General features: G+C 49.0%; 2 long non-coding RNA genes across 8 annotated transcripts in view; both read left to right on the forward strand.

The window, feature by feature from the left end:
- Nucleotides 1–1,458: 1,458 nt before the first annotated feature.
- LOC100910524 (uncharacterized) overlaps nt 1,459–27,097 on the forward strand; it is a 49,157-nt gene continuing 23,518 nt past the window's right edge. For 4 of the 7 annotated variants that reach the window (XR_015625462.1, XR_015625459.1, XR_015625458.1 and 1 more), the window contains exons 1-3: nt 1,459–1,515; nt 1,609–1,849; nt 2,005–2,208. This is a non-coding gene — a long non-coding RNA (uncharacterized LOC100910524). Of the gene's footprint in view, nt 1,516–1,608; nt 1,850–2,004; nt 2,209–4,657; nt 5,550–9,130; nt 11,961–25,739; nt 26,053–27,097 lie in introns of those variants that run through there. The other 3 variants (XR_015625463.1, XR_015625461.1, XR_015625464.1) reach the window with 3 other exon arrangements.
- Nucleotides 21,233–22,923, forward strand: LOC148004758 (uncharacterized). Its single transcript, XR_015625465.1, has 3 exons — nt 21,233–21,484; nt 21,653–21,797; nt 22,555–22,923. It is a non-coding gene; the product is annotated as an uncharacterized LOC148004758 (long non-coding RNA).

The raw sequence follows: 27,097 nt of genomic DNA on the forward strand, positions 1-27,097 counted from the left end.
ATTTAAATCAAAGCCATCTGCCCTCAGATACATCTGTGTCCACACTTCAAGTTGCTCAAAATGTAATTTGTCTTTATTCAGATTTTTTTTCCCATTGTGGGCTGTTAACAGAGATAGGATGACATTTGCCAAATAAAGGGATAAATCTGCCTTAAGCCTAATTCCCAGTGAACTTTTTCTCTGTCCTCCTTTGACAGACTAGCAAGCCTTTAAGTTGGAAATTATGTTAAAACAAAAACAAAAACAAAAAAACCTCCGCTTGAGGTGATATCTAAGTAACAGACATCAGGACTTCATGTGTCTCCGTGTCTAGGAGGCTTAATGTTCAATAACCATGCACTGTAGCAAACCAGAAAAACAAAAAGCACCCACGTGGCTGCCGCTGGTTGCAGGTGGTGCTCATTACCACAGGGTACCCAGAAGTGGGTGCGGATCCTGAGGCGGCCTGCAGAGTTAAAGCAGGAATCACTGCAGGTCAAGCCCTGCCTTTCAAAACGAAGAGTTCAGAGTCGAGTTTAGACAACTTTTCATGCAGTACTGTAGAGCACCGCACTGGCTTGTGCTTGTAAGCACACATTTGGGGGGGCCTGGTGACTGACTCCTCCCTAACTGCTGACCCTAGTTTTGTTTCTCTAGGCACACTCCATAGATAAATGGTCCCATGACCACCCATCTTCTAAACACGGCTGATGTTCAAAGTGCACTGCACCAGCCACCAGTTTGAAAGAGCCGAGATATTTGTTAAAATGCAGGTGTCCCGGCCGTCCCCACTTTTACTGAACAGGGCAGTGGGCTCTACATTGCTTTCACATCCTCCACATGACACTGGGCCAGCCACTGGGGCTGTACCTATACCCCTGGCAGGGAGGAACCTTCCTGCACCCCCTCCCCACTCGCTGCTCCCGGTCTGTCTGAGCTTCGCCTCTAACTCCTCTAAGGGGTAGCGGTAACCCACGCTGGCTGGATCTCTCTCCATCCCCTAAGGCGCTTCACAGAAGCCACTTTGCCCTGTCCCTACCCTGTCCATCGCCACAGCTAAGCCTGGCTGAGCCAAGGGCTGCATCCACGCGGGTGGGGCCATCTGGCCACACACCCGTCCGTGACTCAGCCTTCGCGGGCGGCGCACAGCTCCAGGCCGTGCGGGGACAAAGCCGTGCCAGCGCGCCGCACCTGCAGGCCGCCCAGCACCCCCGCCCTCTCCTCCTGGGTGGGGGTGGAGGGGAGGGAGGCCCTGACTGTTGCCAGGCAGGCTGGGCCCGCGGCGGCTGCGGTTGGCTCCCGGTCGCCCGCCGCCCCCGCACCGCCTCCGCGCGCTGAGTCACCCCGCCCCACCGGCCGCCGCCCCGTGGCTCCCACACCTCTGCGCCTGCGCATACTGCTGCATTTTTTCCCCCACCCCACCCCCGCCACGGTCCTCGCCCCATCCGCCGCTCTCGTGCGTGTGTGTGCGCGCGCACTAGGCGCCAGGCACGCGGAAAGGTCGTCAGCTCTACTTTGTTGCCAACGCAACATCAGGTACGCCCAGGAGTCCCCTCGACACTGTCTTGCACTGTCGCTTGCTTGTCACCATGGCATCCTCTCTGATGCTGTTTGCAAACCCCTATCCAGGTTTTGGCTCTGCCGCAGTGACATCACTGCACAGCACTGCCACCACCACCTTGTTTTTGCTCGGTGGACCTCAAAGGTTGAAGCCCGCGACACTCTTCTGGCCGCAACATAGTCTGCACCCAGGCTCACCGACCCAGACCACCCAGTGGTGTGCGACCCTGGCCTTTGATAAAGTTGTTGTGGTGCTGCTTGGGCCAGAGTGCTAAATCACCAAAGGTGCAACCCCTTGGTGCACATAAATGTAAGCTTTTGTTCAGAGGACTGGGGGCGGGGATGGGGGTGGGGAGGAGGGGCCTCAGACTAGCATATCTAAAGAGCTAGGAGAGGGGGCTTGGGGGGGAGGGAGTATCCTGCTTCAGTCTTGTTTTACCCTTCAAAACAATATGGTGTCTCCAGGTGCAGCTCAATGGCAAATATGGCCAACATGGACGAAGGCCTGACAGACCACCAACTCTGAATCTTCCCTTTGGGTGATTGTGTGACACTGGGCGATGGATTTATGCTCTGGATCTCCTTTGTCCTTCTGTAAAATGGAGTTGCTATCATGGCTATCTTATAGGACTGTGGTGAGGACACACACGACAGTGCAGTAAGCCCCAGGTCAGTGGCTGACTCCCCTTGGAGGGTATGCACTTGTTATTCATCAAAAACATAGCCAGCTTGAGGCCATGTTTGTGCTGTTTTATCTTGGGGCTCTTCTCAAATCTAAACGCCCGCTTTAACCACTCCTGTGAACTACCCAGCCAGGTATGTTGGGTTCCTCCTTTGCTCCACTCTCCTGAGATCCCATCCAGAGAAGACATTAGAAACCAGAGGCTGTGGGTTAAGGCTTATTACCTCCCTTGGTACTGTAGGAAGGCCACATGCCCTCCCTGAGACTCCCTGAACACCCCCTGCCGCACAGGCTATGATGGATAGCTCAGTAGACAAGATGTTTTTAAGGTAAGCTTGTGAATAGGATACATAGATATCACTCAAGGAACTGGATGCTGATGTCTGGGGCTCCTGTCCTTGCCCTACCCCCACCCCAGCCAGGTTTCCTGAGCACATTTGGATCCTGCAGTTCTGTGGTGTTGCTTGTTCCACAGGACCTTCCATACCCTGCCTTGACAGTAGGCTTTGAGAGCAAAGACTATGTTCTATTGCACCTTGAATTCTCATCACCAAGCAAAATGGCTGACAGGCAGCCTAACTGACACTCATTCAGTCTTTGTTATCAATATAAGACAGCAGGAGGCTATAGAATAGGTACTTCTCTGGGCCTCAGTCTTCTCATGGCTTGGATTGAATGTGATCTCTTAGGATGCCCCTGGTCCTAGCAATCCTTAGGCTGCAATTACTCTTCATCTGGTCATGGTCTAGTGTGTTTTTACATCCCACGTGTGCTGGATAGCTTTAGGCCAACTTTAAGCAAGCTAGAGTCATCTAAAAGAGAAAACCTTGATTGAAAAATGTCTCCATGAGATTTGTCTGTAGGGCATTTTCTTAATTAGTAATTGATGGGGGATGGGGATGCCATCCCTGGGCTGATGGTCCTGGGTTCTATAAGAAATCAGACTGAGTAAGCCAGTAAGCATCACGCTCCATGGCCTCTGCATCAGCTCCTGCCTCCAGATTCCTATCCTGTGTAAGTTCCTGCCTTGACTTCCTTCCATGGTGAACAGTGATTTGTAAGCATATGCCAAAAAAAACCCTTTCCTCCTAGTCTTAGTTTGGGTTGTATCACTGTGAAGAGACACCGTGACCATAGCAACTCGTATAAAGGAAGACATTTAATTGGGCTGGCTTACAGTTCAGAGGTTTAGTCCATTATCATCATGGCGGGAAGCATGACAGCATCCAGGCAGACATGGTTCTGGAGAAGGAGCTGAGAGTTCGACATCTTGATCCAAAGGCAACAGATGGAAACTGTGTACCATACTGGGTGTAGCTTGAGCACAGGAGACCTCAAAGCCCGCCCCTCCAGTGACATACTTCCTCCAAAAAGGCCACACCCACTCCAACAAAGCCACACCTCCTAATTGTGCCACTCCCTATGACCAAGCATTCAAACAGCTGTGTCTATGGGAACCATTCCTATCAAACCACACTCCCCAAGTTGCTTTTTGGTCTTGATGTCTCCTCACAGCAACAGACACCCTAAGTAGGACAGCAGCACATGTTCCTGTGTTTAACCTTGTGTGTGTTGTATGAGATGATTGAACATGTCCTGCTAGTTAAGGCCCCATCTCCTTCCAGTTCTCGCTGGGTTTTTCTGCTGAGGCACTGACTGGCTCTGTCGTTGTTAGAGGCACACAGAGCTGATTGTTCTTGGCAGATGAGGTCAGTTTTGCCTTCCTCGCTTGGCAATCACTGCAGTGGCACATGGCCTCCGAGGGCTCTAAGGATAGGCACCCCCTGCCCGTTCCATTTACCCACAGTTTGTCTTGGCATGTGCAGTATGTGCAGATCGCTTGGGTCAAGGAAGTGTGTTCCACCTGTGCGAGGATCAGTTGGTCAGAGAACCACTAGACTGTCACCATCTGAAGGAACAGACAAATGGTGCCAGTGCACCTCTAACAAATACCTTCTCCTGTTATCAGTAGGGACGAGAGAATGAGGGAAATGTGATTTCTAGGGAAATCTTTTCCCGTCCAGCCAAGTGGCCATGGTGGGATTTTCTGTAACATCAGCCCATCATGTGGCCATCTGTCAGTACCAAGACACTGTGCATACAGGGCAGATTGACAAAGATGTTTACATACAAGGCCGTAAGTCTTACAAAGAAAATCTGTTCCACTTCCCTTGAATTTAGGCTAGCCTTTGACAGAAAGATGCAGTTTCCGTGTTTGACCTCGGCAGAGGCAGTGGGTAATGGGAGCAGCTGAGGTATCTGAGATCTGGCCATCTCACATGGAGCCATCCTGACCCTCACTGTCTGGATGAACACCACCCAAAGCCCTGGCTCACAGACCTGAGAGCAGCAGCAATGGCTTCTGGTTTAAGCCATGGCGTCTCCAGGCAGTTTTCTAAGCAGAATGTAAATGTTCATTCTCTCCTCCATCTCTAGTGCAGAACAGCAACTCCTTAGCTGGCTCAAGTCTCTGTCCAGTGAGCCTCTCAACATCTCACCCCAGACGAGAATCTGAAATTAGGACAATGTCTGAAGTCCTGGAAACTCCAACCCATGCATCAGGACAAGAGGACTATACTGCCTCACAGCTCCCTGTGGCTTAGGAATGGTACTGGGTTATGAAATGGGCTGCCAGCAGCACCAATGTTAATGTCAGGGTGCTGCTCAGCAGGGCGCCCATGTGTGGAAGGGATTTGACAAGCTGCAGCTATTCACTTCATGAGTTCACATGTGAGTATGGTGTGTGTCAGAGCAGTGCACCTCTGAGTGTAGTGTGTGGTGTCAGGGCAGTGTGTGTGTGTGTGTGTGTGTGTGAAGGCTGTTCACATGTGTGTGTGGTGTGTGTAGGGCAGTTCACATGTGAGTGTGGTATGTGTCAGGGCAGTTCACATGTGAGTGTGATTGTGTCAGGGCAGTTCACATGTGAGTGTGATTGTGTCAGGAAAGTTCACATGTGAGTAGTGTGTGTCAGGGCAGTTCACATGTGGGTGTGATCGTGTCAGGGAGGTGCATCTGTCTTAAGGGAGTGTAAAATTAACCAAAGCAAAACAACGTCTTCCTGTCTGAGACAGGAAGAAAATGAAATCCACACCTACCGGGTCCTCAATCAGCCCTCTAGGCTCAGAAAAATTGAGATTTCTGTGTGCTTAAAGGGGGTGGGGTGGGGGTAAAGTAATAGAAGGAGCAGAGAGGAAAGATGACGGGAGCAGTTTCTTCCTGGGCTCTAAGAGGCTCTTGCTCCTTGGATGTGTGAGGAAGGGAAGATTAAAAAGGGTTAAAATTCATGTGGCTTTGTTAAAATCAAGCACAATAAAGGAGAGTCTTGGTTAGCTCTTTTTTTTTTTTTTTTTTTTTTTTTTTTTTGAAATAAAAAGCAGTAGAACAAGAGAAATCAAAAGCTAGCCTTCTACCATCTGCCGCAGACCCGGAGCTCGTTAGCATCTTCAGGAGGCTGACTGTAGCTGCCAGCACAGCCGCAGTAATGAAGGAGCCCCACGCTCATTGCCAACCTGAGCCGGCTCTGCAGCTCCTTCTCGATGGCCTTTTGTTGCCTGGTCCAATTCCCTCCTTCAGACTCCAGAACCTCACGATCTAGTCAGACAGAAGCTCCGGTGTGGCACAGAGAGAGTTAGCTTTTATAAAGGTCCGCTCCAGGCAGTGAGAACCACGGAGGACACTGGCCCAGCAAGCCAAGAATAACACTTCAAACCCACATTTGCTGCTGGTCTGGGCCTCCTGGGCCTGCGCTCTCTGCCCTAATCAAAAGCTCCATACTGGGAAGCTTTGAAAAGCTGGGCTGTCAGATCCAGGTGTAGGGAGAGCATAGCCTCCCTCTGTTCCACCTTGCTTCCTAAAGGCAAGTAGGTCAGCACAAGAGTGTCCTGCCGCTCCCACCCCATGGCTGCCTGAAGGACTTAGCGCTTTCAGGTCAAGATATCACAGGGCTGAGGAGAAAATGTGAAGCCAAGGCATGTGGCCTGGGGAAGTTTTAATAATTCTGATTTATTTTCACTGTTTAAATTCTTCCTGGAAGAACTCATGAGGGTAGAACCCAAGTGACTGAGGGGTGTGTGTGTGTGTGTCCGAGTATGTGTGCGTATGTGTGTATGTGTATGTATATGTATGTGTGTATGTGTATATGTGTTTGTGTGTCTATGTGTGTATCTCTGTGTGTGTGTATATGTACATGTGTGTCTGTGTATATGTGTGTGTGTGTGTGTGTGTGTGTGTGTGTGTGTGTGTGTGTGTAGAGGGCATAGATCAAACTTGGGTGTACTTTGTTAGGAGCTGTCTACTCTTTTTGAAACAGGGTCTCTCACTGGGACCTGAACTCACCAACTTGGTGAGGTTGGTCAGCAAGTCCCAGCAATCCTCCTGCCTCCATCTTCTTCCCAGCACTGTAATTGAAATTACATATGAAATTACCACTTCTCAGGCAGTGGGGATCAAACTCAAGTCTAGGTTTGCATAGCAAGCCTTTCACTGACTAGGCCATCTCAGCACACCCTGAGCCCTCACCAGCTGGGCCATCTTTTAGTTTTTTGGGTTCATCATTCACAGAACCTGATAACACTAACTCTCACAGGAGTCTCAGGTAAGGGTGTGAAATTAGCGCTAGTGAGTCTAACATCCATTAGCTACACTTTGATGGCTGTGAGGTTCCCAACGCCAACAGGCTTACTTACATAGGCATTGCCAGAGAGTTCCCAGACGGCCCAGCCTAGACAGCAGGTGCCAAGAGCTCATGAGGAAGCACCAGCTCTGTCTCTCAGCGTGAGCACTGAGCTACAGCGTGAGCACTACACAGGGCTACACAGGGAGACCTTGTCTCTAAAGACAAAATAGAAAGACATCACAGTTCACTTGCATAAGGACAAGTCTAGATTTATCCTGGACCAAAGGTTGCCGTGGTAACGAGCATAAAAGGGTTCCTTTTTGGGACAGGCCTGTCCTCCTCAGTCCCGTGCCTGTACAGTCACGGTGGAGCCAGCAAGCCTGGCTGTGGAGACACGAAGCTCCTCAGCTTGCACTCGAGGCCTGCAACCTCTTAACTTGGTGACACCATGCTGCCATGTTGGCCAGCCATTGTCTCTGTGGATTTGTACTCACACTGCCCTATGTGGTGTGTGTGATTATCATTGCTCACCTCACAGACAGACCCTGGCGGAAGGCAAGCTTTGTCACACCGCGTCCTTGGATAATCTGCTTGGCTTCTTGGAACCTCAGTTCCTCCATCTGTAAAATGGATCTTCCAAGTTCTCGGTTATTCCTCGACTTCTCCATCCTCTTCTTGGCCTGCTTTCTCCCACTAGGTCATCCTGGTCAGCTTTCAAAGCTACATACGGGCTGATGGCTCAAGGGTCTGTCTTCAGTCTAGCTCTCTCCTCTGAGGAGAGTGGCATTTAGTCACGTGAACGTCCTCATTTGAGCATTCATTTGCACTGCAGGTTAGCAACTAGCACCATTGTTTTTCCTCGCCAAGCCTCTCTTGCTCAGTCTTTGTAGTCTCAGTGCCTGCTGCTGCCGTTTGCTCAGGTAGGGGCTCAGGCTGGCTGATCATTATAAACTGGACTCTTGTTCTTATTCACTTTGTAGTTGATCCCTCAGTATATAGCTTGTCAGCTCGGCCTCCGGGATGTATTCTCAGTGCAGTACACCTTCATGGCGAGAGCCAAGGCTGGCGTATCAGCTTGAGGTCCTTATTTTGCCTCTGTCCTCGATTCCTGGCTCATCCATGATTCTCACCTCCACTTAAAATTCCTCCATGATGGTCCAGGGAGATGGCTCAGGAGTCCAAGCCCTTGCCACGGAGTATGAGGATGTGAGTTCAGATCCCCAGAGCCCATGTGAAGCCGCACAGGTAGCAGAGGCTGACATCCCAGTGCTCCCGCACGACAAGAATGGAGACTAAGAGAATATTAGTCCCCAAAGCTCCCGGGCCAGCCGCCCTGGGTTATTGGAGGCCTGTTTCTAACAAGGCCAAAGCCAGGAACCAACACCAGAGGTCAATCTCTTACCTTTGCAGGCATACTGTGTGCTTGCATTCACATATACCAACACACACACCATACATATATACACACACAAACATGAGTGCACTCATGTGTACACATGCCAAGACATCAGACATACATACATAATACACACCATACACACACACCACACATGCACACATACCACATACACACATTCACACATACACATGCACACACACAGGCATACACCACACAGACATACATACACACACACACACACACACACACACACACACTACACAGACAAACCGCTTCCATGCCTTCCAGCACACATACCAGACATACATATACACATACATACATATACATACACCATACATATCACACACACAAATACACACACCACATGCACATACACCATACACACCAAACACACAAACATGCACAAACACACCACACCACACACACACACACACACACACACAAACACACACACACACACACACACACACACCACACACATAGAAGGCCTCTCTGCACTCACAGCCATGGCTGCAAAGCCAAGCCAAGCCTGTGGCCACAGCCACCACCATCATCAAGCAAGGATTCTCTCCCTGCCGGACCAGCTAGATCCAGCCCATGGGCCCCCACTTGGTTCTCAGCTCCTCAGCAGCTCCCTCTGGCACCTGGGTGTCTGAGAGCCTGAGAACCAGACAACCTGGCCTCCTTGCAGGCCGTGGACCCCCGAGCCAGCTCTGTCTGTCCCTCAGCTTCTCTATGGCCTGACACCTGCCCGGTGACAGCATGGAGTAAGCGCAACTCCCTAGTCCCTCCTGCAGTGGTCGTGCCATGTGGCAGAGCAGACAGGGACCCACATAACCCTACAAAGAAATATTATGTGTCTTGTCTTTGCTGTATTTCTTACCTAAAACAGGGCCTGGCTCAGAGATGCTGCTCCAAAAGTAGCTGGGAACTGATTGACAAACACTCAATGCTGTCATGAGGATTAAACACACACTTGAGCATGTATTCAAGCAAAACTGGCGGTTTACACATACTTGTATGACACAGCAACAGTCCTCCTAGGAAAACATGCAAGAGAAATGACTGTACACATGTGAAAGACACTGGCACAGCAATGCATGCAGTGAACAGGGGACAAGAGCCAAAGCCTGGGAGTAGGCAGATGTCCACCAGGAAGGGCACAGAGGTGCACAAATGTGTGCAGCTGAAAAGCCACTCCGTAAGGAAGAGCCTCGGTGCCGGTGTGCACAGGATGGATGACTCTTGTGGGCAGAAAGTTGATCAAAGGTGGCCACTCTCAGAAAAGGCACAGCATGTGAACCTATTCATACGAAATTCAGAATAGAGCCAACTAGTCCTGTGTGTGCCCAGCGACCCCTTTCCAGAGCCATTCATGGGCATAGGGTAGTGCACACAGTGTTTTTTAATACACAGCAGTGAGACACGCTGGTTAGGGGGTGGGGGTGGGGATTTGCATTGCCGATGGCACTGGGGTCTGCAGAAGGGTGCTGTGGGTAGAAAGAAGGCTTGGCCTTGGTAATTTGGGAAAGCTGTGTGCAAGGTTGCATTAACCAACAAAGGTTTGGGGACAGCTGGGAAAACAAAGCATCTTCAAAGACCTCCATGGAGAATCCTGGGACTTCACACAGGAGTCAGATGAGAAACGTAATGCATGTGGAGAATGCGACCCCGGCAGTGACCATTGCTGTGGCTGGTAGCTTCCTGCCAGGCAGGGAGGGCAGATGGTGGCAGCTGGGAAGGGTGATAAACAATTTCATACAGCCATAAGCCCTGGTCCTCACAGTTGCGCCTGGGGGGGTTGCGCTGGCCAAGGATGCTGCTCCATCCAGTAGCAGGAGATGCTTCTTTGTGGGCCCTTTCCACTTCACCACGGCAAGAGCACACAAACCAGGAAGAGGCCTGTACGGTGTCTATTAAGAAACCCAAAGATCACTCAGCGCTCCAGAGGTAAAGTCCAGACAAAGGCCTTCCAGCCCCTCCCAGAAGCTGCTCTGTAGCCGAGTCCCCTGACATTCATCTTTCTCGTTGCAACAGTGCCTTTAGCCGGTTGGAAAAAAACTGCTCAGTGTGTAACCAGGACCTGGTGAGACCTAGTCGGTCAAATTCAGAAAAGGAAAAAAAAAAAAGTGCGTAATGGCCATAGAAACAGACCGTGTATAGGGCTTCTTGGGGCTGTGGACACGGACCTGCTAATGTCAGCCATTAAGCCATTCATCTGTGGTACTTGCCATGTGTGCTCTCCTCAGATGTTCCTTCGCTACTGACTGGGAAAGAATTACCTGAAAAGTTGGGAAGTGTGTTTTGTTGTTCTTAACATCGGGTTTACAAAGGAGGGTCAGACCAGCACCACCAAGGAGGTCTTGGGTAGTGCTGTCTTTTTTGTTGTTGTTTAAAAAAAAAATGAAGGGTTCATTTCTTCAACCTAAAGACAGCCAAGTAAAGGAGATGAGAGAAGTTGGAGGAAACAGGAATTTGGATTTCGGTTTGTGCTGACAGGCTAAGTAAACAGGATTTTACTTTGTGCTGACAGGCTAATTGTGTACACAGGATTTCACCCTGTGCTGACAGGCTAAATGTGTACACACCTAGAGGTGACAGCATTATTGGAAGGATCATCCCTGAGTGTCAAGAGTTAAGATTTTCTGTGGGCATGACAAGGAGGCAAACTGGAGAGAATCTGCAGCTCCACCTGGGCTGTAAGAAACATTCCTGTCGGATGGCCCCACCACCAGCAGAGACTGAAGGACTAGGATTAAAAATAAAAGAGTAGAAGGTGAGAGATCAAATCTTAGATGGGGAAACTCTGAGACAGTGAGCGGCCAAACAAGTTTGGAAGGTCTTCAGTTCCTCGGATAATGCCAATGGGTTTCTCTAGTTCTACCCTGCTAGATCTCTGAGGGAAACTGCTGTCTCCATTCCAAATGCTAATGGTGAGTCACAGTTCCTGGCTCTGTAAGCAGGTTTGATCCTCGGCCTCTGGGGAATAAACGGTCTGTAATGGACCCAAGATGGCAGAACCATGAATGCCTGGAGAGCCGGAGAAGAAAGAGTGCCTGAGGTTGCGGATGGGCACAGGGAAAGGATGTGCTGATGAGAGGCGCGGAGGAATGCTGGGTAGAGTGAAAGGACTCGAATGTGAGAGCGCACTCCCATGCCGCCCACCCCTCTTCAGCCTTCATCTCTGGAATCACCTGGGGGGGGCCTGACCGAAATGCGGTGTCCTGGGGCCCGGAGAGTTCTCGTGGAAGAGTCAGCCACGTGGACTGGGCCTCAGTCAGGAGCACCCTGAGGAGCAGTCACCGACTGGAACCACTTGACCGGAAGTACCCGATCTCGGTCAGTCCTCAAGGCTTTGCTTCCAGAGCCTCCCCGATTCTGTCACCACTCGGGTATTGTCAGCCACCAGTCATGTCCTTCACTATTGTTTTAATTTGTGTTGAATTCCCGCTGTTTTCTGCCAGAAGAAATCTAACTGAAACACAGAAGCCATTTTGTGAACATTCCCAGCGTTGGTTCAGCCTCAGTGATGCCTCAGGCATGCGCAGAAAAGCCTCGCTTCTGTTAACTCATTAAAGTCCTTCTAATCATCCTGGAACTGGAAAACCCTTTTACCACTCAGAATGAAACATCAAGAGTGACCAGCCACAGTGCACAGCACCTGAAGGAAGCCAGCCCTTGTCTCTTCTGTAGAATGACAGGAAGGAATGCCTTGTGCTCGATTATTCTGTGTACTTCATTTCAGTAAGAGAAAGTGATTGGCTCTAAGGGGTGAGGCCAGTGTGGTAGTGCAAGCCTGCGTCTACAGCTCCTCAGCCAGGTAGCAGGGGACGGTGGCCTGAGCTCAGACAGGCGCCCTAGGCCAGGCTGAAGAGCATAGTGAGACCTTTTCCCAAAGATAATTATTATCAAGAAGAGGGGCAGTGTGTCTGACAGGAGCAAAGGCCTCCCTGGGCTGAGAACAGAACTGACCTCCTGAAGCTGCATCAGGTGAGGGAGGACAGGTGAGCCATGACACAGCTGTCACTGTGCCATCCACAAGCAGAAGAGATTCTGAATTCGGTAGGGACATCTCCTCAGCTCCCATGATGTTGACCTCAGGTCGGGCTATTTCTGGTCACTGCAGAGGCAGGAAGCTGTGCACAGCAGGGTTTCCTGTCAGGCCCATCCCCTCTCATACCTTGAAGTAGAGGAAGGCCCAGTTTAAGATTTAGCCAGCCAGGCAGATGGAGACGGGTCCTTGACAGGCCCCCACTGCTGTGGCTAAAACAAGCGGTAAGATGTTAGAAACACGTAAAGCTCTTGCAGAAACCAAGTGGTTGGCAGCCCTGGCCACCAGATTTCTCCCCTCACAGCGAAAGGGAGGGAGTTTTCTCTAGTTTCACAGCATGGCTTATGGAAAACTCCAGAGAAAGCAAGTCTCTCATGATCATGTACAGTCCATAGACTACCATGGATTCCTGCTTAAACCCATCCTGTTCAAACAAAAAGACCCAAGCCTAGGACCTCTACATACAGAAGAAATGCTGGTCGCTGTAGAGGCAGAGGTCGTGGTGTTACTGGGAACAGGGATGGTCCTAGTTCCTGGGTCACAGCCATCAGAGACATGGGCAGGAGCTCAGAGGTGCTGGAAAGGGCTAACAGGACTCCTGTTCTCTGCCCAAGAAGAGCTTGTGGTCATCCACTCAAACTTCCATTATGGAGCATTCACTATAGGTCTTAGGGTGCCAAGTGCAGTAAGTGGGCATGGCCCTCTCCTGGCAGAGTGAGTGGCCTTATCAATCTCTCTTCTACCTGTGACAATGTCTTCTTGATGCTTCTCTGTGTTCAACTAAACTTGACCAACTTCTGAAATGAGAGGAAAGTCATTACAATGAGCTATTAGACCCTTGGTTTTGAAGGCATACATGCGAAGGCAATAAGGCCATGGAGAGAAAGGCCAGTGAGATAGCTCAGCCATAAGGAATGGCTCCTGGTACTGAGTTCAGTCCCTGAACCCATATGCAGGTGGACAGAGAGAACAGACTCCACAGGCTGTCCTCTGTTGACACACACTTGCGTGCACGAATGCAGACAGCACATACCAATAAGCTATACACATACTCACGTGCATGCACATGCACATGCACATAAATAACAAATTTTAAATATTTTATATAGTTCATCTTATTTATTGGGTATGGCTGTGTGTGTGGGCACACATGTGGAGGTAAGAACAGAATAACTTCAGGGAGTTGATTCTCTCCTCCATTATGTAGGTCTCCAAAATGAAACCAGATTGTCAGGCATGGCAGCTGGTACCTTTACTTCCACCCAAAAGAGAAGGAAGAGAGGACCAGGTATGACAGCTAGTGCTAATTTTCAACTTAAAAAATTCCAGAATCATCTGAGATCTCTGGTCTTGATGGTGCTGAGCTATCTTGATTGTTTTGATTGAGGTATACAGACCTGCCCACTGTGAGCGGCACCATTCCCTGGCTGGATCTTGGACTGTGGTAAAAAGGCGACAGAGGCTGAACATTAGCAAGCTTGCATTCCTCTCTTTGTTTCCTGATTGTGGAGTGAGGTGACCAGATGCCTCGAGCTCCTGCTGCTTTAACTTTCCCCTGGATGGGCTGCACTTTGAACTGGGAGCTAAAACAATCCCTTTCTCCCTTGTTTCTTTTGTCAGGTTATTTGATTATAGTAAGGAAAGGAAAAACTAAACATTAGACAATCACATTGCTGTAGGAATAGTGGACTTTGCACTGGAGACACCTTTTGGGCATGAGGCAGAAAACAGGCGTTTTAAAACAAACTAACTTCTACTGTTAACTAGTCTGGCAATGTTTTCTTTTCTCAATTACTGAAGGAATGGTTTCTGTACTGGATTTGGGGATTACAGACATGAGCAAGTCAGCATCTTGTGCTCTAGGGCTGTAGTTCTTGCTGAGAGGCAGATATGTAACAGCTGTAAACAGTAGGAAGTTATAGGTGCTATAATGGAATTAGGGAGAGGAAGTGGAAAGGACCACAAAGGGAGCAGTCGGCTCTACCTTATCCCGCTCCATACCCAGAGACTAAAGAACTAAGCAACAGCATTGAGGCAGAGTGTCTTGATGGTGTGGAAGATAAAGGATGGAGTCTGGCTGTAGCTCAGCCTCCCGCGATCCATCGTCCCTCCTCAGGAACGCCCGTGATTGTGTAGGAGCTGCTCTGTGACCTGCTGCTAAGTTTGCTCTCACCACAAACCACCACATGGCCTTGGGTTTCTACCTTCCACACAATAGCTGTTTTTGAAATCCTGATCTCATGGTGTTTTAACCTGTTCTTTTTCTCGTAATTGTCTTCTCCTTCATAGAGGCCATGTCCTCCTCTAGTCTAACAAAGCTGGAAAACTTTTCCCCTAGAATTCTTTTTTGATTCCTGAAATCTATTATTCTTGGAAGTGCACTTTTCCACGGGGTTTCTAGATGACACTTTGCCTTCTTTTAGCTGCAGGGTCCCAAAATCTTGCATGGCAGAGAAGAAACTCTGTTCTGACCTCATGGCTGCCAATAGTTACAGTGTGTGTGGCTTTCTCTTGATTCCCTGGCCAATCCCTTCCTGGGATATACAACTGAGGGCGGGGCTTAGTGGCAGTTGTAGTGACTACAAAGTATGGATTCCTTTATTGTGGTTTTCTGGATTTGAGGAAGATATTTGACATTCTAAACCTGTAGTTCTCAACCTTCCTAAAACTGTGACCCTTTAATGCAGTTCCTCATGCTGTGACGTTAAGATTATTTTTGTTGCTACTTCATAACTGTGATTTTTTTTGCTACTGTTATGGATCGTAATGTAAATAGCTGTGCTTTGTCATGGTCTTAGATGACCCCTGTGAAAGGGTTATTAGACCCCCAAAAAGTCTGCGTGCAACCCACAGGTTGAAAACAACTAAGAATTCTAAACAGATCTGACTGTCTCTCTCTCTCTCTCTCTCTCTCTCTCTCTCTCTCTCTCTCTCTCTCACTTACACACCTCTGAATGTACTTTTAGAGGAGTCCTCTCCTCCCTTGTACTCCATTGGCAGCATTAGCTTTGTCGGCAGGATACTTCTCCAGCACAGACCACCCACCACCTGCCTATGTCCTTCACCACCCTCACATGGCCCCCCAACTTCCTGCACTATTGTTGGGGATTGCTGGCTGCTCTTCCAGAGGACTCAGGTTCAAGTGTCAGCACCATATGTTAGCCCACAACCATCTGAAATGCCAGCTCTAGAGGATCCAACAACCTCTTCTGGTCTCCTCAGGCACTAGGCTCATACATGGCACATAGACATACCTACAAGCAAAGCACTCATACACACAATAATGAAATAATTAAAATCCTTTCTTCTAAAGATTATAACGAGTCCTGCCTCAGAACACAGAACCAGGGACTAGGAAGATGGCCCCGTGGTAAGAGCTCTTGATGTGAAAGTGTGAAGACTTGGGTTTGAAGCCCCGGGACCTATTAGAGAGAGAGAGCGCTACAGGTATATACGGAAGGACTTCAATGTTGTGTGCTGCAGAAATGAGGGTCATTGAACTTGCTGGCCGCTTGCTTGGCTCCAGCCTCAGTGAAGACCCCATCTGGAGTGACTAAGGTAGTGATACCAATGGACACCGGTGTCCTTGGATCTCTACACATTACACAAACACCATGGATGTACACACAGACACACTCCATAGGACCAAGCAACAGAGAATGGATTCCATGTTTTTAGTTTATCCAGATCCTGAACCTCTAAGTCAGAGTCAAAATCTGGAAAAAAAAATAATCTAGCTTCCAAGCCCGCCTTACCAGAGGTGAGGACTCATGCTCAGGGCAGGCTGAGCTCATCTTGGCCTTGTTTTTTTTTTAAGATTTATTTATTTCACGTATGTGAGTACACTGTCTCTGTCTTCAGACACACCAGAAGACGGCATCAGATCCCATTACAGATGGTCGTGAGCCACCATGTGGTTGCTGGGATTTGAACTCAGGACCTCTGGAAGAGCAGTCAGCGCTCTTAACCACTGAGCCATCTTTCCAGCTCTCATCTTGGTCTTACAGCATTTAAAACGACTCTACATTTCTTCCAACTTTGGCTGTTAGGTTTCCCATAGCTGATTCCATAGCTGTGAATCATTGTGTACATCCTAAAGAGGTATTTAGCAAAGAGTCGGTAAAGGTTATCTTAGGTCTTCATAAAACCAGCAGATCTCAACCTTCCAATTGCTGCAACTCTTTAATATACTTCCTCAAGGTGTGGTGAGCCCCAACCATAAAATCTTTTCATTGCTACTTCATAACTGTAATTTTGCTACTGTTGCGAATCGTAATGAAATTTCTGATATGTGACACCCAAAGAGTCATGACCCACAGGTTGAGAACTGATGTCATGAACAGGCTCCATCTGAACCTGAATTACATCCTCATTGGCCCATCCAGCTGGCATTTACTGAATACAAGCAGGTGCTTAGCTCAGTGAGACACTGAAGCAAACTCCCAGCCTTTCCCCACCTCTGCCTCCCCCTCTTCCCCCTCCTCCTCCTCGTCCTCCTCGTCCTCCTCTTCCAGCTGACATTAATGCTTCAGGGCAGTGAGAGAGAGATTAAGTACCAGGAGCTGCTTCTCTGCTCTTCTCTTGGGGCCATGAATTCGACATTGTGGGAGAAAACAGAATGATAGTTTGAGGTTTGGTATTGAAAGTCTTGAATGACATGTTGAAGTGTAGACTTTGATGTGTATGGGCACTGGGGAAGGAAAGGAGCTGTGCTTTGGGAAGTTCATCTGAGTGGGTAAGTGAGGATAGCACTGGAAGACTAGCAGCTATGCACAGCAGAGCACAGCAGTGCACAGGGATGCACAACAGTGCACAGCAGTGCACAGGGCTACACAGAGGTGCACAGGGATGCACAGCAGTGCACAAGAATACACAGTGATGCACACTAATGCACAGTGGTGCACAGGGATGCACAGCTTTGCACAGTTTTGCACAGTGGTGCACAGCATTGCACAGGAATGCACAGCTGTGCATAGGGATGCAGTGAGAACTTGGCTTCCTAGTGAGAATAGTAGAAACAGACAAATGGGGCCTGGGAAGGGTCCGATGATCAAAAAGGAGCAAGGACACAGGAGATGACACCATATTTCAGGTTCCTAGACATAAAAGGTCAGCATGCCTCCAAACAAGAAATCGAGAAGATGCTTACTGTGTTGGGACATGAGCAAATATCTGACACAGCCAGACATGGTGATGCGCAGTTTTAATCCCAGCACTTGGGAGGTACAAGCAGACCGTGAGTTCGAAGCCAGCTTGGTCTTGTGAGTCCTTGTCTCAGAAGCAAGCAAACCTGGCATAAGCTACTTCAGCAGAGGGGGTGGTTCTGAAGTAGAGGGGCATCCAGGTAGACAGGAAACGGGAAAAAGGAGGGCCAGGATGAGATAGAGCCTTGCAGTGGTTTGAGTGAGCAATGTCCCCGTAGGCTCAGGTATTTGAATAGTTGGTCAGTGTTAGGGGAGCCCGGTGGAGGAAGTATTTGGTGGGGTAGACTGAGAGCGTACAGCTTCGCCCCACTTTGAGTACGTTGTCTCTGCTTTGCACATCTGGGTAAAGATGTGAACACTCACCTTCTTGCTCCTGCTGCCATGCCAGCCAGCCAGCCACATGCACCCTCCCTCTGGAACCAGAAACCAAAATAAACCTTCATTGAGTTATGTTTGCTCAAGATATTTGACCACAGCAAAACTAACCAATACAAACCCCAAGGACACACCCTAATGACCCACGTCCCCTAGGCCTCAACCCCCATGCTTCACTTCCAAAGAAGGCCATCATATATTGGCTCCTTCGAGAGATTAAGCCGCTGATTAGATCAGAACTCTCAGCCTGCAGCCAAGCCCCCGGTGCCCGAGGCTCTGAAGAACGTGTCGCACTGATTTTACTCAGCATACGAGGTCCAACTAGTACATGAGACATCTCACCAAGAGATCTAACAACGCCTTGGCACTGCCAGGGTGGGACCTCTAGCTGTAATGGTAGCTCATCTCTTTGTGTATGCTTTGGCTGTCCAAAATGTAACCAAAAGCAAGCTGGGGCTGAAAAGGTTTATTTGCCTTACACTCCACATTGTAGTCCATCACTGAAGGAAGTCGGGGCAGGAACTCAAACGGGCAGGAACCTGGAGGCAGGAGCTGAGGTGTGTTGATTACTGGCTTATGCATCATGGCTTTCTTATAGAATCTAGGACCACTAGCCTACGGATGATCCCATCCACGATGAGCTGGGCTCTCCCACTAATTAAGAGAATGCCCTACAGCTGGATCTTATGAAGTCATTTTCTCAATTGACGTTTCCCACCTTTCAGATGATTCTAGCTTGTGCCAGGTTGATATAAAACTAGCCAGGTCAGTGGCTGTCTTCATCCAAGTGAAGCCAGTGAGGCAGAAAGGCAAAATGTGTATTAGTTACTTTTTCTATTGCTGTGAAGAGACACCATGACCAAGGCAACTCCTACAAAGGAAAACATTTAATTGAGGCTGACTTACAGGTTCAGAGGTTTAGTCCATTAGAATCATGGAGGGAAACATGGTGGTGTGCAGGCAGACATGGTGCTGAAGAAGGAGCTAGGAGTTGTACATCCGGATCCACAGGCAACAGAAAGAGAACTGAACCACTAGGCCTAGCTTGAGCTTCTTAGACCTCAAAGCCTGCCCCCCTAGTATTGCATGGCCTCCAACAAGGCCACACCCACTCCAACAAGGCCACGCCTCCTCATAGTGCCACTTCCTGTGGACTTATGTAGGCCTTCTTTATTCAAACCTCCACATGTTGCTTTGCCCAAAGCACCGAGATTGTCCACTGTTGGGAAAAGAATGCTGTTTAAAAAGCTGATGAGTCTAACTTTAAAACTACCATGAATTTGAAGGGAATTGGTACTCAATATCTACAATAGGCAGACTCCCAGGAAAATGCTATTCTGGTTTTCCAATTCCTGTGCATCTGATGAAAGGAAGTTACAAATGAGAGTCAACTTTTGCTTTCAGGGAAAGAGCGTGGAAGGAAAGGGACATTGGGCATTAAAATCTACAGATAGCGCAAACACTGGTTTCAACCAGAGATCTCAATTCCTCCTCCACCATTTTATTTTTAAAGCTAGAGGTACCAAGCACCTGTCTGTGGGGTCTGGACCTCACAAGATGTGAATTCTCTAGAAGGCAGGCATGAGGAGCAAGAAGAACAAGCAGTCCAGGACTAACGGCCTCTTCTTGTTGAAAAGTGGCCTCTCTTGCCTGCTCCTCGATGGTTTCATGTGGAGGATGTACAGGCTCAGCACTGTGAGCTGCCAGGGGACATTTCTTTTGAAAAGCTAGCTCTGTGTTTAACATCAACAGCAACTCCTGGGTGGAGACCCCAGACTGTAATGGCTGTGCAGTGGCCGAAGGCAGAGGGATAGGAAGGATACTGCTCTCATGCACAGCATTTCTCATCTCAGCTGAGCCTGAAGCCCTACCAGTGTGAGCCTCCAATAAGGTACAGAGCTAACCAGTGTACAGTCGCTGCCATTTTAAATGTCATTTTAAATGTCCTGAGACCGATGCTTCCTGGTGACCTCTTTAAGGGCCTCTCCCATTTCGTTGCCCCAGTCAGTCTCCATGTTTCTGGGAATTGTGTTAGCATTGGGCAGACTTTGGCATGGCTTCTGGAACACACTGGTGTTCCCTAACACTCCATTCTTCTTACCATTCTGTGAACCTCCAGCTCTCCACATTCTTTCCCTGCTAAAAACTATACTTTCCAACTCAAAATGACAGTTCCTTCCTGTGTGACGCTTCATTACCATGTCTTCTTGACACTGTGCCGTACTTCCTATCATGTTACTGCAGCGTATTCCCCCTTCACTTAATGTTCTCTGAAATGTGGGTCATGACCTATTAGTGAGCTTTGAAATCACTTTAGTGGGTCATGACCTGAATTTTAAAGAATGAAACAGAAGAGCTGAGAACACCTTGGGATGTATCGAACACACATTCTAAATTACACAAAGGGTAAACATATTTCCTAACTTGATTTATGGCCAAAAAGCCTGGAAAACATTATCACATAGTAACGACGTTTTCAGCGTTTCTAGAACAGCAACCTTGATCCACCTAGGCTAAGCGACAAATAACGTATTAACTTATGTGACAAGAAGTCTGGAGACAGGGCAATACTAGCTAGCTTTGGTTTATCTGCTACTCAGCAGCAGCAAGGACCCAGACCTCTGCCCTTTTCTCCGTTGCAAGAGCTCCCTCCATCATAACACCAAGAGGCAGAAGAGAAAGGTGACATTAATAGTTTAGATCTCTTTTTTTAACCAGCTCTAAACTGACCCCAGCTCTTTCCACTACTCTTCAAAATGCATAACTGAAATAAAACAAACAATGTCTCTCTTTGGACCTAGCAAGGAAAACTGAAACGAGTATCTGAAGATAAGGTTGCCTCTCAGAAACTCTTGTCTGGTTTTATTGCTGGGGGAAAAAAAGGGGGAGAAACTGGTGAACTGGGGCTGGGCAATCCAAAGCATGTGTGGGCCACGCACAGATAAACGCATGGTGAGGTTCGCACCCGTTTCCCTTCATACTCTGCAATGCTTTCTTTGTAGCAAGTACCTCAATTCCAGTGATTAAGTTAAACCAATCACTTTGCTTCAAAGTATACATATTCATGGGGTACAGAGATTAAACGTCCATCCCAGATACAGGCGGCTGCACACAGAGCTTGGGACGTGTTGCTGTCTTTCCCCAGAGCTGGAATTTCTTTCTTTTCTAGGACTCTATTAAATGCGAAGAGCTAGAGGGGCACTGTTGGACACGGGGATGCTATTTCAGTAATAAAATGCATATTCGTCACAATGCAGATGGCACTCTGAGTTCCACAGATGGGACTGGGGCTCTGGGGAGTGGCAAACAGGAACGGTGGGTGTGGCGAGACATGACGTCATCCAGACAGGGCTTTCTCTAGAACCGCGGCAAGTTTACCGCTGAATCATCCTTGGGGCCAGTTATCGGCATGTCAGTTGGACAAAGGTCCCTGTAATTAAGCACTGTTACACCACTTGCCTCGGCACCATTCTGCTTATGTTGCCATTTGAGGCCAGACACGAAAACATGAATACATAAAATTAACCAATCTGCTAGAGCCGCGGTGGAGAGCAGAAGCCAACACTATTGTGAAACCAGTGCTATTGCTGGCCTTCTCCCAACGGCACAAATGTAGGTATGCAGACTTGTGTGTTCATTTACACACACACACACACACACACACACACACACACACACACACACCCCTCCATCAGAGAATACACACATTCTGGACTTGGAACTGAGGTAAATGTTCATTCCTGAAATAATTGGGATCTGTATTTGCTCTGGCTACAAACCCAAGACTCTCCTGCATGTCCAGCAGAGGAAACGACGTGGGAGAGCCATCCCAGTCCTCAAAGGTCAGCACTTTCATCCTTCTGGAGAGGCACAAACCTGCTCTCAGCTGCCAGGCTGCACCCAGTCCCAGGAAGGCAAGAGATATGGAGGTGTCTGGCTTTCTTCTCTGGGTTTAACTCATCACCCACTATCAGTCTGCAAGGGATCAGTGGCCCCAACTAGTCCCAGCTGGGCCAGAGCTTCTCCTCCATCCAGCTACAGGACGGTCCTTGTTAACACATTCACTGGCCAGCTAAGACAGCCATTGTGGGAGGCATCCAGAAAGGATGAAGAAGTCACAAGAGCCCTGGTAGCGTTTTCCTTAGCATCATGCTAGACTCAGTCTCCAACAAAGTTGAAGATATTTCTCTTGCCTTTACAGGAGTGGGAGTTGGGGGGTGAGGTGAGGGGGTAGGGGTGAGCAGAACAGAGCCATTTAACAAATGGGGCTTAGACAAGGAAGCAGTCATTACAGAGAACTGTCAGGGTTTAGCTTTCCTTTCTACAGAACAAGCAGTAATTGCTAAGAGCCAATGTGTATGAAGTGCTTGCTGTGTGCCCTGCACAGTTGAGAGCTTCCATACATTTAGACCCCAGGCCCGACAGGTCAGTGCTTCTGTTACTATTTTTAGATGAAGTAGTAAACCTTGAGGCTAGTGTAATGGCTCAGTGAATAAAGACAGTTGCTGTCAAGCTTGACAATCCGAGTTTGATACCCTGGGACCTACATGGTAGAAAGAAAGAACTGACTTCCCCAAGCTGCCCTCTGACCTCCACACACACACAGAAACAGCCATACACACAACAGACACACACAGATTCACACATACACACACATAGCACTAAACATGTTTTGTGTTTTTAAAGAAAGGAAGCCTTAGGAAGAGAAGAGCCTTTCACTGTCTGCAGCTACCCCGTTTTCCTGTCTGTTTCCAAAGCTTCCACTCTGGAGGATTCAGCTCTGGCGTTAGACAGCTTGGATCTTCAGAGGCCCCTAAAGGCCCACTGGCGCCTACAGTGGCTCCTTTGGAAGGTGGAAGCTAAGAGGGTGGGGTCTGGGGGAAGACCCTTACCTCCTTGCAAGCTGTGGGGCCCTGACTTTTCACTTCCTCTCTTGTTGTTCTCTATACGTGAGGTGAGTACTTGTCTCTCGCACCATGTACTGGCACTGTAGGCCCGAAGCCTTGGGGCAGATGTGTCCCGAGACTGCACTCGAAATAAACTTCTTCTCTGTCAGTGGACTGTTCAGTATACACAGCCGCCCAGCCCATGTCCCCAGTGACGCTTTCCCTACGCATCCATCTAAATGCAGCTCCCAGCCCTCTGGAATGTGCCCCCACCCAGACATTTTCTACATAGAAAGTCTAAGTCTGTAGGTCCCTCTCATTTCCTTGTTGACTCTTAGTCTCTGCTATTGAGAGACTTAGCTGTGTGAGGGCAGGAACTTTATCTCTGTCAGTTGCCCCATTCACCTGTGCAAGCATGCATCCATAAATGAACACAGTTGGTGACATGTGGACATGAACATGTCTCATGCAGAAACCTAGTGTTCAGTCCCTTTGTCTACTCTCGCCGTAACTAATCCATCCTGCCATCAAACATTTATTAATTACCCACCAGTGTCGGGCACCAAGGTAGGTCCTCAAGAACCAAATGAGCAAGACATAGTCTCTACCCTCGAAACCCCACCTCTGAGAGGGATGATAGCGAGGAACGATACCAGGGACACATCTCAGCAGAGAGCTTTGTGTCAAGTGACATAGCAACAGACAGCAGAGCTGCCTCTGCCGGACCAGGAAGACTTCCGCAGAACAGCTGGAGCTCGAACAGCTGGAGCTTGAACAGCTGGAGCTTGAACAGCTGGAGCTCAAACAGCTGGAGCTCGAACAGCTGGAGCTCAAACAGCTGGAGCTCGAACAGCTGGAGCTCAAACAGCTGGAGCTCGAACAGCTGGAGCTCAAACAGCTGGAGCTCAAACAGCTGGAGCTCGAACAGCTGGAGCTCGAACAGCTGGAGCTCGAACAGCTGGAGCTCGAACAGCTGGAGCTCAAACAGCTGGACCATGAACTGGAAAGTGGACTCTGGACTAGAGGCAGGGAGGGAGGTATGCAGAAGTGGGATGACCGGGGAGGATGCAGGATCCGGCACTAGACTTTACCCACCTTATCGAGCTCAGTCACGCTTCCATCTTGTGTCTCAGCAATTAGGAAGACCATGGACCAACTGATCATGAGGCTCACGGAAATGCTGTGAAGGGCACTTCTGCCTGAGGTGCTGTAGAGGAAGAGTGAGTGTATCTGTGTGTTGGATCAGATACCCTCCAACTCTGTCTCAGTTAGGGTTTCCATTACTGTGAAGAAACACCATGACCAAGGCAACTCTTATAACAGAAAACATTTAATTGGGGCTGGCTTACAGTTTCAGAGGTTCAGTCCATTATCATCATGGCAAGAAACATGGTGGCGTGCAGGCAGGCATGGTGCTAGAGACAGAGCAGAGAGGTCTACATCTTGATCTGAAGGCATCAGAGGGAGACTGTGTGCCACACTGGGCATAGCTTGAGCATAGGAGACCACAAAGCCCACCTCCACAGTGATGCACTTCCTCCAACAAGGCCATGCCTCCTAACAGTATCATTCCCCAAGGACCAAACATTCAAACACATGGAGTCTTTGGGGCTATTTCTATTCAAACCACCACAAACTCTTAGAGTGCTGTAAGTAGAGTGTCTGTCACATGAAGGTGTCAGTAGACTGTGTGTGTGTGTGCATGTGTACTGTGTGTGGTGTGTGTGGTGTGTATGGTGTGTGTGTGTTGTGTGTGTGTGTGTACTGTGTGTGTGGTGTGTGTGTGTGTGCTCACGCACTGTAGAACTCACCAGTCCTTTGTTCTGTCTATCTCATCACTGCCAGTTGTAGGCAAGGGCAGGAATGAGAGCATCCACAGAGTCCAGTCTCTTCAGAGATGCTGCCTGTGCTTACAGTTAGAAGCACGAGCTTACCTGACATCATAGCCTCCTCTCTATGTGGCTCTCTCCTATGGATGTGGATCTCGTTTGCATTTTCAGAGCAGCCTATCACAATGAGGACAGCCTCTTCCTTCACATCCTCTCGGCTTCACGTTCAGTGTTTGCTCCTTCAGAGTGAAAGACATGTCTGGGTCCTGCTTTCTACAGCCTGTACCAACCCAGAGTCCATGCATGAAATGAGCTGCCTACTAAGAATAATTAGAGCCCATGGTGCCCTGTCCCCTGCAGCTGCATGGCTGAGAGCTGGAGAGGGATGAGCCCACAGGTGGACTGCCCGTACTGCTCACCTGGAAAACGATGAGTGGGTGGGAGGCAGTGAACTAGTCAGCATCCCTTTACTGTAACAAAGAGTGCAGAAGCCAAGTTAGGCTTTATTTTAGCTCACAGGGCTGGAGGTTTTGGCTCTTGGGACATTGCCCCAAGTCATTTTGGGGCGATGTAGGAAGGCGGTGTGGTGGGAGCACATGGCAGAGAGAAGCACACAGAGAGTGGCAGGTTGTTGCCAGGGCCCTAATGACGAGCTCTCGGTCACCCAACACCTGCTAACTAGACGATCCTGCCTCTTAATGGCTACACTACCTCTCCATAGCACCATGGTTGAAAGACCATGCCTTTGACATCTGGGTGTAGGGGAGACATTTTTCCAAACCATGGCAAATGATGAAAAGACATCCATGGTCCTTTATTCAATTAATTGTGTGTGTTTCCGAGATACATGCTCCATAGCAATGCTCTTTAAACGCATGCCAAAAACCGGTTTTAGCTGTGCTCCAACAGTGCATTGATTTCTCTGTAAGTACACTCATGGGCTAATCTACCAATTCAGTGATAAAAGGATCCGGTGGTCCCTTCTTTCCTAATTCCTTAGCACAGCATTCCCCAGGGAACATGAGACATCCGAGACTAGACTTTATTTCTCAGAAACCCTTGCAGCTAATTGTGGACGTATAAAGCAGCCGGAGGAGGGTGTCATTGCACAAAGTGTCCCAGTTGGAAGATGTGCAGCTGTTTTCTTCTGCTGCAGCTGCCCAGAACGTAGAATACTGCCTGGATACAAGAGTCACCTGAGAAAGGAAGTGGAAGCCACTTGCTGATGTCAGAGCATCAGGGAAGACAGTCAGATGTCAGAGCATCAGGGAAGACCAGCTCTGGGCAGCTCACTACCAGGCTCCATGTAATGACATAAACTTCTCATTTAAGTCATTGTCATCTTGTATAGTCTCTTAACCCAGTCTGGTCCTACCTGATAGACTTGTGTACATTTAATACATATAAAAGGGAAGACAGCATGATATACATCTGTATATCTATATAAAGCATACGTTATGCTAGAAAAACTCCAGGAATTCTAGTCTATTTTGCACTCCACTGGATAGTGTCACAAACCTCCGGGATCTGAGGTTCCACCTTCCCTCGTCCACTTTAGAGATCTCTTCTCGTCTCCTTGGCCCTCGTTCTGCGAGTCCTGTAAATCTAGTTACATTTGGGAAGTTATTTGTCTCTTCTCCTCTGAATATACTTTGCTTTCTGAGGTGAGGACCCCCCCCCGCAAGAATTCTTTGAATCACCTAGCACAGCCAGGGCAGAATTCCTTTCAGGTTGAGCTTTGGCTACCTCTCCTGGCCTGTGCCCATCTCTCAACTCCGCTCTGGTCCAGGAGAGTTGGAGAGGTGGTGAGACACTGAGCCGAGCCCACAGGAGTGGGCAATCTGTAATCGTCAGAAGCACAGATGTGCTGGGAGCCTGTTCCAGCGCTGCTGTAAAGGTACACCCACTCACCAACTTCTCCCTGCAGGCAGGCATGTGATGACTGTGCCCTAACTGGTCACAAGACCATGAAGGAACAGAGAAGGCCAGGACAAAGCAGAGCTTCCCCATCTGAAAGCTTTGCCCAGGCTTCTATAGGAAGGCAGTGTCAGGGTGCCCCCACTCTTCATTAGAGATGCGCAGAGTCTGGAACCAATACCAGAACTCTGAGGCTGAGCGTCCGCACACCCCACCCCCATTCAGCCTATGCTCAGGAAAATGGGGTCTCGTTTCCTCCTCCCCAACCTGGTCCCTTCAACGCCAGGACAAGTCCCTCTCCACCCCCAGGAGGCATTGTGTCCTGTTGTGTCACAACTTCTAAATCCCTGACTCATGCCAGCCTCACAGTTTAGAGAGGAGGTTATTCAAGGGCTGTGGGTTGCATGTTCTCCCGCCCCCTGGCCCTGCCACACACACTCAGCTATTTAATTATAGGACCTCTGCAGGGCAGAGGGGATGGGGAAGGAAGGGGCTGGGAAGGAGAGAAGGTTCCTGAAACTAGAGGACCTTGAGGGACATTTGGCCAGATCTCACTGTGAAAGCAATGTATGGTGTGACTGTTAGACCCTAGGACCA

Source organism: Rattus norvegicus, chromosome 7 (genome assembly GCF_021556685.1).
Source record: "Rattus norvegicus strain SHRSP/BbbUtx chromosome 7, alternate assembly SHRSP_T2T, whole genome shotgun sequence".
Classification (NCBI taxonomy): Eukaryota; Metazoa; Chordata; class Mammalia; order Rodentia; family Muridae; genus Rattus; species Rattus norvegicus.